Here is a 12148-nt window from a genome sequence, read left to right as displayed (position 1 = left end):
CCCCTTCCCTAGTTGGACTGTCGACATATTGTTTTAAGAAGCCCTCCTGGATGCTCCTTACAAACTCCGCCCCGTCTAAGCCCCTGGCACTAAGTGAGTCCCAGTCAATATTGGGGAAGTTGAAGTCTCCCATCACCTTAACCCTGTTGTTTTTACTCTTTTCCAAAATCTGTCTACCTATCTGCTCCTCTATCTCCCGCTGGCTGTTGGGAGGCCTGTAGTAAACCCCCAACATTGTGACTGCACCCTTCTTATTCCTGATCTCTACCCATATAGCCTCACTGCCCTCTGAGGTGTCCTCCCGCAGTAAAGCTGTGATATTCTCCCTAACCAGTAGCGCAACTCTGCCTCCCCTTTTACATCCCCCTCTATCCCACCTGAAACATCTAAATCCTGGAACATTTAGCTGCCACTCCTGCCCTTCCCTCAACCAGGTCTCTGTAATGGCAACAACATCATAGTTCCAAGTACTAATCCAAGCTCTAAGTTCATCTGCCTTACCCGTAATACTTCTTGCATTAAAACATATGCACTTCAGGCCACCAGACCCGCTGTGTTCAGCAACTTCTCCCTGTCTGCTCGCCTCAGAGCCCCACTGTCCCTATTCCCTAGTTCTCCCTCAATGCTCTCACCTTCTGACCTATTGCTCCCGTGCCCACCCCCCTGCCATATTAGTTTAAACCCTCCCGTGTGACACTAGCAAACCTCGCGGCCAGGATATTTATACCTCTCCGGTTTAGATGCAACCCGTCCTTCTTATATAGGTCACACCTGCCCCGGAAGAGTTCCCAGTGGTCCAGATAACGGAAACCCTCCCTCCTACACCAGCTGTTTAGCCACGTGTTTAGCTGCTCTGTCTTCCTATTTCTAGCCTCACTGGCACGTGGCACAGGGAGTAATCCCGAGATTACAACCCTAGAGGTCCTGTCTTTTAACTTTCTGCCTAGCTCCCTGAACTCCTGCTGCAGGACCGCATGCCCCTTCCTGCCTATGCCGTTAGCACCAATATGTACAACGACCTCTGCCTGTTTGCCCTCCCCCTTCAGGATGCCCTCTACCCGTTCGGAGACATCCTGGACCCTGGCACCAGGGAGGCAACATCCCATCCTGGAGTCTCTTTCACGTCCACAGAAGCGCCTATCTGTGCCCCTGACTATAGAGTCCCCTATTACTATTGCTCTTCTGCGCTTTGACCCTCCCTTCCGAACATCAGAGCCAGCCATGGTGCCACTGCTCTGGCTGCTGCTGTTTTCCCCTGATAGGCTATCCCCCCCGACAGTATCCTGTTTGAGAGGGGGACAACCACAGGGGATTCCTGCACTGACTGCCTGGCCTTTCTGGTGGTCACCCATTTCTCTGCCTGCACCTTGGGTGTGACTACATTTATATAACTGCGATCTATGACACTTTCCGCCACCTGCATGCTCCTAAGTACATCCAATTGCTGCTCCAACCGAACCATGCGGTCTGTGAGGAGCTCCAGTTGGGTGCACTTTCTGCAGATGAAGCCATCCGGGACGCTGGAAGCTTCCCGGACCTGCCACATCTCACAGTCAGAGCACTGCACCCCTCTAACTGACATTACGTCAATTAATTTAAATTAATAGTTTAATTATTTAAAAAATATATATATTTTTTTATTTTTTCAAAGTTACTGTTAACTATCTGTTTCCTAGCACTAGATTTCTAATATAAATGCGAAAGCTAAATATAGTACTCTCCGATCTCTGGCTGAGATACCCCTCTAAATTCTAATGAAGTAATTATGTTTAATTAGTTACCAATGCTTAATTTTTTTTAATTTACTGTAGATTCCCAACCAGCCACTCAGGTCACAGCTTTTCTGTGATGTCACTTCCGTTTCCCCCCGACACACACAGTTTGAAAAAGGTATAAAAGTAAAAATGAGTAAAAATCACTTACTTACCTTCTTACCTTCTGAGTGTCTTAAATGTTCTCAGGTTCTCTCCCTGACAGAGACTGCTCCTCCTCCTCCGAACGGCTCCCGAAACTAGGCCGCAATCTTTTAAAATCTCCGCTCTGACTCTCCCGCGCTGTTTTCAATGTCCCGGCTCACTCACCTCTCGCGCTGTTTTCACTGTCCCGGCTCACTCAGCTCCCGCGCTGTTTTCAATTTCCCGGCTCACTCACCTCCCGCGCTGTTTTCAATGTCCCGGCTCACTCACCTCCCGCGCTGTTTTCACTGTCCCGGCTCACTCAGCTCCCGCGCTGTTTTCAATGTCCCGGCTCACTCAGCTCCCGCGCTGTTTTCAATGTCCCGGCTCACTCACCTCTCGCGCTGTTTTCAATGTCCCGGCTCACTCACCTCTCACGCTGTTTTCAATGTCCCGGCTCACTCAGCTCCCGCGCTGTGTTCACTGTCCCGGCTCACTCACCGCCCGCGCTGTTTTCAATGTTTGCACATTCTTCCCGTGGCTGCAAAGATTTCCTCCCACAGTCCAAAGATGTGCAGGTTAGGTGGATTGTCAGTGCTAAATTGTCCCTGGATGGGGTTACGGGGTGGGGGTTTGGCCAAGGTAGGGTGATCTTTCAGAGGGTCGGTGTAGATTCACTGGGCCGAATGACCTCCTTCAGCACTGTAGGAATTCTATGATTCTACACTGGATCCAAAGATGTGTTCACTCACACACTGCAGCCTGACTTATTGGAACGTCCACTGTGTTTGTTACTCTCAAAGTGAGTGAATCCTTTGCTGGTTATCCTCTGAGCCCCATTTTCACTATTATTGTCTGATTGTCCCACTGAGACTCTCACTGTTATTATTGGCCAATCAGAGAGTCAGCCTGAGCCTGTGGCCGGTCTCAGGTTCTGTCACCGTCACAATGCCCGGGTGATTGACGGCAGCTCCGGGCCAATAGAAAGAGGAGGGGTGGGTCTGAAGGATCAAACGGGAGCAGCTGGTCCTCCAACCAATCGGAGTGAATGAGGGGCGGAGTCTCCTGTGATTGAAGCATGCGCAGTGTGGGTAATGCTGAAGTGGAAGGGCGTCTTTTTCAAATCGGAAATTGGTAAGAGGCGTTCAACAATATGGAGGGAGCGAGAGATCGCGACGGTGGGCGGAAACGTTGTATAAAGCTGTTGTAAGCTGGAAACCGCGAAAATATTGACGGGACCCAGTTTGTACCGAGCGGAGCTGCAGCTCCTCACGTTCGGCTCGGGTTAACGGCCGCCATCTTTATTGGATGTGCATCAGGGCGCATGCGCGTTTGTCATCTTTGTCGGGGCGATGTTTCAATGAGTGGGAGGAGCTTGTTCCCCATTGTTCAGAATGGAGACAACTTGTCCATTAAACTGGATGAGTCCTTGAGTCTCAATGTCTTATTGATGGGGCAGAGTGGTGACAGAGATGGAAAGAAAAGGAAGCCAATCCTGCTCACCGGATTTCACTGTCTGCGTGGGTTTCCTCCGGGTGCTCCGGTTTCCTCCCACAGTCCAAAGTGTGCAAGTTAGGTGGAGTGGCCATGCTAAATTGACCTTCGTGTCAAAAGGGTTTGGGTGGGGTTACTGTGTTGAGGGGATCGATTGGAAGTGTGGCTTGAAATGGGGTGCTCTTTCCAAGGACCGGTGCAGACTCGATGGGCCGAATGGCCTCCTTCTGCACTGTAAATACAAGATTCATTGGACATCCTGTCCCATGTGTCCAAAGCTCTGCGGCTCTGTTCAGCCACATGGAGACCCAGGGCAGAAACTCCCAACCCTGAGTAGACACCCTCAAATCAAGGGACTGCTGATGACAAGAGGGACTGTGTGCAGAGGGGGCGCATCAGCGGTCATCCTGGACCAGGGAACAGGAGGGGAGAATGTTGTGAATTTCTGTCCTGGACTGACAGTGATTAATTTTGGAAACTCCTTTAAAGGGGGCTAGTCGGGGAGGATTTACACACAGCAAATACAAACCGGGAGAAATATTTATCTTTCCTGAATTGTATTTCTGGACTGACAGTGATGCCTTTGTAAACTTCTTTCACAGAGACTTAGAAAGGGATTCGCAGACCAGAAACTCACAACTAATCCTCACATCAAATTCTGACAGCAACATTCGAGTTATCAGGACCTGGAGATTATCGACCTTTGTGTGTAAGCATTGAATTCAGATCATTATCACTCACTGTGTAACATCTCCCCTGTAGATCTTGTACCCAATCTTAAATCTGTGCCCCATAATCCTTTTACAATCTGCTAATGAACAGCTTTTCTTTATCTTTTGCTGGGTTCACCGTTGTCATTTCCGGTGCCCGGGTCACTGCCCTGTGATCTGTCCGGTTTAATTCCTTTTTCCTGTTTTTGTAGCAGTTGAATGGGCTTGGACCAGTCCATTTTAGGATCCAGTATGCAATTGATGTTTGCTCCAAGAATCAATTGTTGTGTATCCAGGTCTGGGATGGATCCCAACAATTTTTTTTCAAATGACACACCGTCCCAGTTAGGGGCTTGCCATTCACCAGCACCCAACGACATAGTGACCAACACATATCTCCCATTAGTGTCCACAATGATGTTAGTGACCAAAAGAGGGACCTGTTTATCGATTAGAATTGCAGCACCTGACGGGAAGCACAGTGGTGCCCTGGGTAGCACTGCTGCATCACGGCGCCGAGGTCCCAGGTTCGATCCCGGCCCTGGGTCACTGCCTGTGTGGGGTTTGCACATTCTCCCCCTGTTTGCATGAGTTTCACCCCCACAACCCAAAGATGTGCAGGGTAGGTGAATTGGCCATGCTAAATTGCCCCTTAATTTGAAAAAATGAATTGGGTATTCTAAATTTATTTTAAAAAAGAATTGCAGCACCTCGAACCCTTTGTCAAAGCCCGAGTGAAACACTTGGCTCACCCCTCCACAGTCTGGTCTGATCTCTAACCCGCAAGTGAGTCTCCTGCAAGAACACCACACCAACATTTCGATTCTTTAGGTGAGCGAAAGCCCTCCACCTCTTCACTGGTCCACTCAATCCCCTTACGTTCGAGATGACCAGCTGAATCAGGGGTTCCCCCCCCCCCAATCAGCCATGAGGGACTATCCAGTAAATCTTCAAAATGTGCAGGCCAAGAACCCCCAAGGTGGGCGCCATATATGCACCCATACACTCTCAGAGTAAAACAAAAACAGTTCTTTAGTCATCAGATAGCTAACCCGTCTCCCTCCCCACCCCCTATATGTCTACATTGTGCTTCATAAAGAAAATCTCCCTTCACCCCAAACAGAAAAACAGATTTTATCAGAAAATATCAAAACTATACAGAGGATACAACACCCATCCCACCCCACAGGAAACATAGATCTTGTCCAACAGAGATAATTGGACCCCAGTCCATGCTTTACCATGTTCGCCTCCTCTGGTGTCTCGAAATGGAAGTCTTTGGACTAATTTGTAACCCGCAGCTTTGCCGGGTATACCACCCCGAATCAAACTCCTTTCTTACATGGAGCAGCCTGAACCTTTATTAAAGGCCGCTCGTTTCCTCACTAGCTCGGCTCCCAAATCCTGGAAAATCCTCACTCGGATAACTGAGTGAATCCCTTCCCACACTCAGAACAGGTGAGTGCTCTGTCGCCGGTGTGACTACGGTGATGAATCTCCAGCTCTCATGGGGATCTGAATCCCTTCCCACAGTCCCCACATTTCCATGGTTTCAGGATGCTGCTGGTGTCCTGGTCCCTCTTAAAATTTGACAATCAGTTTATGTCTGTCCCCACAGAGAGCATGTGTATGGTCTCTCCCCACTGTGAATGGTGTGATATTTTTTCAGACTGTGTAACTGGTTAAAGCTCTTTCCACAGTCAGTGCACTGGAACACTCACTCGAGTCGAGTGTGTATCGGTTTTTTTTCAGTCACACTAATCTTGAAAACCTTTTCCTTCAGACAGAGCAGACAAACATTTCTTCTTCCACATTCACAGGCCAATGATATTCAGGTCCTGATGAATGGAGTGACTCTGTTAAACCTTTACAAAAACAATTTTTTTAAATTTAGAGTGCCCAATTTATTTTTTCCAATTAAGGGCCATTCCACCGACTCTGCACATTTTTGGGTTGTGGGGGCGAAACTCACGCAGACACAGGGAGAATGTGCAAACTCCACACGGACAGTGACCCAGAGCCGGGATCGAACCGGGGACCTGCCCCGTGAGGTAGCTGTGCGAACCACTAGGTCACCGTGCTACCCAACTCTGTTAAATCTTGAAGTGAAGTTCGATTTGAGTTTCCATCTGTAAATCCTCCCCTTGTAATACCCTGTAAAAGGAGTTTATAAAAGTCATCATTCGGGGCAGGCACGGTGGCTCAGTGGTTAGCCGCGGTTAGATTGACACTTAATTGGGGAAAAAAATACATGAAGGTTCACGGCTCCACAAAGTGTATCCAACTCCTCCCACCCATCTCCTTAACAGGTTGGTACATTTATTTGTCTGACTAAAAGAATGGTTTCTGGTGGCACAGTGGTTAGCACTGCTGCCTGACAGCACCGAGGACCCGGCTTTGATCTAGGCCTCGGGTCACTGTCCTTGTGGAGTTCGCACATTCGCCCCATGTCTGCGTGGGTCTCACCCCCACAACCCAAAGATGTGCAGGGTAGGTAGATTGGCCACGCAAAATTGCACCATAATTGGAAAAACAATAATTGGTTACTCAATTTATTTCAAAAAAGGATTGTCTCTTTCCTAACGTTCACAATGAAAGGGGTGGATTCCCCAGGAGATGACTGACATTTCAGGGCAATTAAATGAATAATGGACAGAGATATGTCTAGTGTTGTTACATGGTACAAATTAGATATATTATTTACGGTTCTGTAATAAAGTAAATGTTTAATTATATCTCGTGTTGTAATATCAGACTGTAGCTACGTTATAGATTTCCAGTCATCTCTTCCTTCAGAGGGTTGTTAGTCTTTGGATTTCTCTTCCACAGGGACCAGTTGTATCTGGGGGTCATTGAATATATTGAAGCACAAGTTTGACAGATATTCTATTGACAATGGAGTTAAGGGTTATGGGGAACAGGGAGGAAAATAGAGAGAAAGCTGAGATGAGAGATCTCTTCACTCAAGGATGTGGTGAAGCTTTGAAATTCTCTACCCCACAGGAATGTGGAGCCTCAGTCATCTGGTATGTTCAAGACAAATATTGACGGGTTTCTAGATACTGAAGATATCGAGGGATATGGGGATCGTGTGGGAAAATGGTGCTGAAGTAGATCGGCCAAGGATCGCATTGAATGGTTGAGCAGATTCGGTGGGCCGAATGGCCTACTCTTGCTCCCATTCTAATCTCTGTGTTCTGGTGAGGAAGCAGTGAGCTGAGCTTGGATCTGTCAGTCAACATGAGTCAGCACCTTCAGGAGAATTGGGAGGGTGAATATTAGATACAGCAGAGTCAGAATGGAGGGACAGTGTGTGGGATGGAGATTTACAGCTTTTGGAGAACGAGAGAGAAAATCAAGTTCCATAGGAACGAGAATTGTCTGTTCTGAATTTCTATCCTGTGCTCACTGATGACTTTTGTAAATCATTTTTAAAGGTTATTGGAAGAGGAGGAATTATAGACAGAAATCTCAAACATCACATCTCGATGTGACAAACTCACTCGATTCCTTCTGACCTGAATATCATCGGGCTCTGAATATCATCGGCGAGAAGGAGAAATGTTCATCCAATCTGTCGGCTTCAAAAGATTTTTAACGTGAGTGTGACTGGAAAAGCACCAAGACCCACACAACACACACCCGAGTGAGAGTGTTCCAGTGAACTGATTGTGGAAAGAGCTTCAACCAGATACACAGCGTGAAACAACATCACACCATTCACAGTGAGGAGAGACTGTGCACAAAGTTCTGTGTGGAGACAAGGCTTCCACTGATTTTCCAATCTGGAGAGACACGAGGAGACCCAAAACATGGAGAAACCGTGGAAATGTGGGGACTGTGGGAAAGAATACATATTCCCATCTGAGCTGGAGATTCATCAACGCAATCACACTGGGGAGAGGCCATTCATGTGCTCTGAGTGTGAGAAGGGATTCACTCAGTTATCCACCCTACGGAAGCACGAGCGAATTCACACTGGAGAGACACCATTCACCTGCTCTCAGTGTGAGAAGGGATTCACTTGGTTATCCAGTCTGCAGAGACACCAGCAAGCTCATACTGGGGAGAGGCCATTCACCTGCCCTCAGTGTGGGAAGGGATTCACAGGGTTATCCAATCTGCAGTCACATCAGCGAGTTCACACTGGGGAGAGGCCGTTCACCTGCTCTCAGTGTGGGAAGGGGTTCAGTGATTCATCCGCCCTGCGGAAACATCAGCGGATTCACACTGGGGAGAGACCATTCACCTGCTCTCAGTGTGGCAAGGGATTCATTTGGTTATCCAGCCTGCAGACACACCAGCGAGTTCACACTGGGGAGAGGCCATTCACCTGCTCTCAGTGTGGGAAGGGATTCATTGATGCATCCACCCTGCGGAAACATCAGCGAGTTCACACTGGGGAGAAGCCATTCACCTGCTCCCTCTGTGAGAAAGGATTCACTCGGTTATCCAGACTGCAGACACACCAGCGAGTTCACACTGGGGAGAGGCCATTCACCTGCTCTTAGTGTGAGAAGGGATTACATAGAAACATAGAAAGTAGGAGCAGGAAGAGACCATTTTGCCCTTAGCACCTGCTCTGCCAGTCATTATGATCATGGCTTATCATCTAACTCAATAGCCTAATCCCGCTTTCTCCTCCATATCCTTTGATCCCCTACACCCTAAATGCTATATCTAACTGCTTCTTGAAAACATAGAATGTATTGGCCTCAACTATTTCCTGTGGTAAGAAATTCCACAGGCTCACCACTCTCTGGTTGAAGAAATTACTCCTTATCTCTGTCTAAATGATCGAAACCGTATCCTCAGACTGCGACCTCTGGTTCCGTACATTCCCACCATCGGGAAAGTCTTTCCCACATCTACCCTGTCAAGTCCTATTAGAATTTTATAGGTTTCTATGAGATCCCCCCCTCATTCTTCTGAACTCCAATGAATATAATAACCTAACTGATTCAGCTCTCATATGTCAGTCCCACCATCCCAGGAATCGGCTTGGAAAACCTTTGCTGCACTCCCTCTAGAGCAAGAACATCCTTCCTCAGATACAGAAATCAAAACTGCACACAATATTCCAGGTATGGCCTCGCCAAGGCCCTGTATAATGACAGCAAGATATAAGAACATAAGAACTAGGAGCAGGAGTAGGCCATCTGGCCCCTCGAGCCTGCTCCGCCATTCAATGAGATCATGGCTGGTCTTTTGTGGACTCAGCTCCACTTTCCGGCCCGAACACCATAACCCTTAATCCCTTTATTCTTCAAAAAACTATCTATCCCCGCTTCTGTACTCTAATCCGCTCGCAATGAAGGCTAGCATACCATTTGCCTCCTTTACCACCTGCTGTAGCTGCCTGCTTACCTTCAGTTACTGGTGTACGAGGATACCCAGGTTTTGTTGCACATTCCCTTCTCCTAATTCATTTTTTGTTTTAATTTAGAGTACCCAATTCATTTTTTTCTGAATTAAGAGGCAGTTTAGCGTGGCCAATCCACCTACCCTGCACATCTTTGGGTTGTGGGGGCGAAGCCCACGCAAACATGGGGAGGATGTGCAAACTCCACACGGACAGTGACCCAGAGCTGGGATCGAACCTGGGACCTCAGCGCCATGATTAATTTCCTCTTGAACCAGCACTGCCACTCCACTGCTCTTCCTTTTTGTCTGTCCTTCCTAAATACTGAATATATTCAGTTCCTATCCCTGGTCACCCTGCAGCCGTGTCTCCATAATCCCAATTATCTCACACCCGTTTATGACGATTTGTGCGATTCACTCGGGTATGCCGTCTGCAGTCACACCAGGGAGTTCATCCTGGGGAGAGGCCATTCACCTGCCCTCAATGTGCAAAGGGATTTTGTAATTCATTGCACTTTCTGAGACACCAACAAGTTCACAACTGATTACAGGGATTGGATTCTGCTGTTATTGTTTATGTTCTCAATTACACCCAGGGCAGGCAGCACAGCGACGCAGTGGTTAGCACTGGGACTACGGCGCTGAGGACCCGGGTTCGAATCCCGGCCCTGGGTCTCTGTCATTCTCCCCATGTCTGCGTGGGTTTCACCCCCACAACTATTGGTGTCTCCTTCCAGCCCTGATTAGCCTCAACATTTGAAACTGTATGAAAAAGGAATTGTACAGAATCAGATAAAGGAACTGTATGAAACAGTTCAATTGTATTCCTGTCTAAGGTGGTGTCAGGAATTGGAGATTCAAGTAAATTAAACTAGTGCCCAATTGACCAATGGTCATGTTACAACAGGCCCAACTCTGACATGAGGTAATGGTCACTTTGGGGATAAAGGTCGATGTTCCGAAGGTCTTCCTTGCTGGCCAAGTACTGAAGACTCGAGGCCGAGTTCCAAGGAAATTACTGTCAAAGATGAACCCAGGGAGGGTTACGCTTCTACAGACTGATCACCGCCTTGAAGTTGCGAACGTTACTGTCTTCAAGTTGTTTAGTAAACTTTTTCTTTTAATAAACTTTTAATTGACTATCCAGAGAATTCTGCCTTTTCTTTAATTGGTTAAAATTCTTCTCCAAAGGCGGCACAGTGGTTAGCACTGCCTCACGGTGCTGAGGTCCCAGGTTCGATCCCGGCTCTGGGTCACTGTCCATGTGGAGTTTGCACATTCACCCCGTGTTTGCGTGGGTTTCACCCCCACAACCCAAAGTTGTGCAGCGTAGGTGGATTGGCCACGCTAAATTGCCCCTTAATTGGAAAAAATGAATTGGGTACTCTAAATTTAAAAAAAAACAATTCTTGTCCAAACCAAAGCAAATTTATTAAATGGGAAGTTGGGGATCGCTGAAATAAATTTAGGATCAGAAAGCATTAATCTTCAATTTAAAACTTTCAGTTCTGTAGTGCCTTTCATTACCACAACATGTCCCAAAGAGCTTCTGAAGTGTGATCACTGATGTCGGAAATGCAGCAGCCAATTTCAACAAAGCAAGTTGCCACACACCGCAATGTGGCAATGAGCAGATGATCGGATTTTGGCAATGTTGATTGAGAGATAAATATTTGCCAGGACACCAGGGTTTATGAGCTGGTCTAGCTCAGTGGACTAGACAGCAGGTTTGTAATGCAGAACAAGGCCAGCAGCAGCGTGGGTTCAATTCCAGTACCGACTTACCCGAAAAGGCGCCGGACTCTGGCGACGAGGGGCTTTTCACAATAACATCATATTTGTGACAATAAAAGATTAGGGCAGGTTTAGCTCAGTGGGCTAGACAGCTGGTTTGTAATGTATGGTTCAATTGCTGTACCGGCCATTTCTGTATCCATCTTGTCAGCTCAATTCTGATCCTGTGCAACTTCATCTTCTGTACCAGTCTGCCATGAGGGACCTACCTTGTCAAAGCCCTTACTGAGGTCCATGTAGACAACATCCACTGCCCTACCCTCATCAATCATCTTTGTCACTTCCTCGAAAACTCGCTAAGTTCGTGAGACACGACTTCCGCTTCACAAAACCATGTTGCCTCTCACTAATATGTCCACTTATTTCCAAGTGGGAGTAAATTGTGTCTCAAAGAATCCCCTCCAATAATTTCCCTACCACTGATGTAAGGCTCACCGGCCTGTAATTACATGGATTATCTTTGCTACCCATCTTAAACAAAGGAACAACATTGGCTATTCTCCAATCCTCTGGACCTCCCCTGTAGCTAGTAAGGATACAAAGATTTATCTCAAGGCCCCAGCAATTTCCTCCCTTGCCTCATAGTATTCTGGGATATATCCCATTAGGCCCTGGGGATGTGTCGACCATCATATTTTTCAAGACCCCCAGTACCTCCTTTTTAATCTTAGCATGACGCAAACTATTTACACACCCTTCCCCAGACTCATCATCCACCAAGTTCTTCTCTTTGGTGAGCACTGATGCAAAGTACTCATTTAATACCTTGTCCATTTCCTCTGGCTCCACACATAGATTCCCTCCCCTGTCCTGGAGTGGGTCAACCTTCTCCCTGGCTAACCCCTTGCTCTTTATATATGGGCAGCACGGTAGCATAGTGGTTAGCACTAT

At 47.4% G+C, this 12148-nt stretch overlaps 1 long non-coding RNA gene across 1 annotated transcript; it reads left to right on the top strand.

The window, feature by feature from the left end:
• Positions 1-2907: 2907 nt before the first annotated feature.
• On the top strand, positions 2908-10603 carry LOC140419091 (uncharacterized). The gene is made up of 3 exons (XR_011945523.1): positions 2908-3029; positions 3992-4098; positions 7537-10603. It is a non-coding gene; the product is annotated as an uncharacterized lncRNA (long non-coding RNA).
• The last annotated feature ends 1545 nt before the right edge of the window (positions 10604-12148 follow it).

The sequence above is a fragment of the Scyliorhinus torazame genome, chromosome 5, assembly GCF_047496885.1.
Source record: "Scyliorhinus torazame isolate Kashiwa2021f chromosome 5, sScyTor2.1, whole genome shotgun sequence".
NCBI classification, from domain to species: Eukaryota; Metazoa; Chordata; class Chondrichthyes; order Carcharhiniformes; family Scyliorhinidae; genus Scyliorhinus; species Scyliorhinus torazame.
Note: the sequence above shows the minus strand (reverse complement) of the source record. Positions and strands in the feature narration are given on the sequence as shown.